The sequence below is a fragment of the Chrysochloris asiatica genome, unplaced genomic scaffold (genome assembly GCF_000296735.1).
Source record: "Chrysochloris asiatica unplaced genomic scaffold, ChrAsi1.0 scaffold00073, whole genome shotgun sequence".
NCBI lineage: Eukaryota > Metazoa > Chordata > Mammalia > Afrosoricida > Chrysochloridae > Chrysochloris > Chrysochloris asiatica.
The window spans coordinates 12,696,981-12,698,159 of NW_006408591.1; the positions used below are offsets into that span (position 1 = coordinate 12,696,981).

Here is a 1,179-nt window from a genome sequence, read left to right on the forward strand (position 1 = left end):
AGATAGATGAGAAAATCCTCCACACTGATCTCTGAACTACAGATGTGGAACCGGCCAGCCTCAACCATCTTGTGAGCCATTTATTTCTTTTGACAATTGAAGAGACAAGCCCTCTGCATCTCAAGAGTGTGGCCATCAGAACATTTCTGAGAAGATGAATGAACCTGTATCGACCTGCTCTCCTAGTCAGACCTTTCTGGTGATATCTTACGATTCCGTTCTTAACAGGTCATGGCTGTAACAGAAACATCAGCATCACTTAGGAACTTCTCAGAAATGTAAAATTTCAGGCCCCATCCCAGACCTACTGTATCAGAACCTTTGGTGTGAAGGGGAAGCTCAAGAGAAACATGATGGTTCAGACATCAAAGAGGAAGCATGAGCCTGAAACTGATGCCAAGAGGAAATTTGGTGCAAGTTCTAAAATCCCCATAAGGTTGACCAGCTGTATTTTCCAGAGGCCACTTAGCAGAATCACTTCCCACCCAGGCAATGAGGTCCGGTGCAATCAGTGGGAGGTGTGCACATACAGGAGCCTACAAGGACTTCAGGCCTGCATCAGTACAGGAGAACTGTTCAGTACTTTGGACTTCGCAGATGCATCACAAATAATTGCACCAGGTGGTCCAGTTAATAATGCAGGTCCATTAATCTATACGGAACCCACTCTAGTCCAGCATTCAAATGTGGCAGAGATAATCCTAGGTGTGTGTATGTGTCTCTCACATATCCTCCGTGGGCAATTGGTAACTCCTGTAGATATCAGGAGACTGACACAGAAGTGAAGAAAGCAAGGGAGAGAGAGACTGGCTGTGGCCTTGAGGGTAGACAGACTTGCCAGGGAGGTAGAGAAAGCAAGGAGTCAAAAAGGACATCTTGAAAACTAGATGAAAAAAATCAAAGGGAACGCAGAAGAAAATGAGTGCTTTGGCATTTGAGAAGTCTTCACCAAGAAGCAACCCTGAGGTTTACTAGTATGTCTTTTTTAATGTCATCCTACTTTTTTTTTTTTTTTTTTAGTTTTTTATTGTGAATTATATGATAGTTTACATGGGAGAACTTTAGTTTTACATTTATTCCATAGTATATCATTTCACTGCATGGTTCCAATCCCCTCCATGCATCATGAACCACCCAAAGGGTATATCCCAGAAACCTGGCCCCTACACTTCCCGGTCC

The 1,179-nt window shown here is 43.4% G+C and overlaps 1 pseudogene; it reads left to right on the top strand.

Annotated features, from left to right (window-relative positions):
• Window positions 1–350: 350 nt before the first annotated feature.
• LOC102835338 lies at window positions 351–887 on the top strand (annotated as a pseudogene).
• Window positions 888–1,179: the final 292 nt, after the last annotated feature.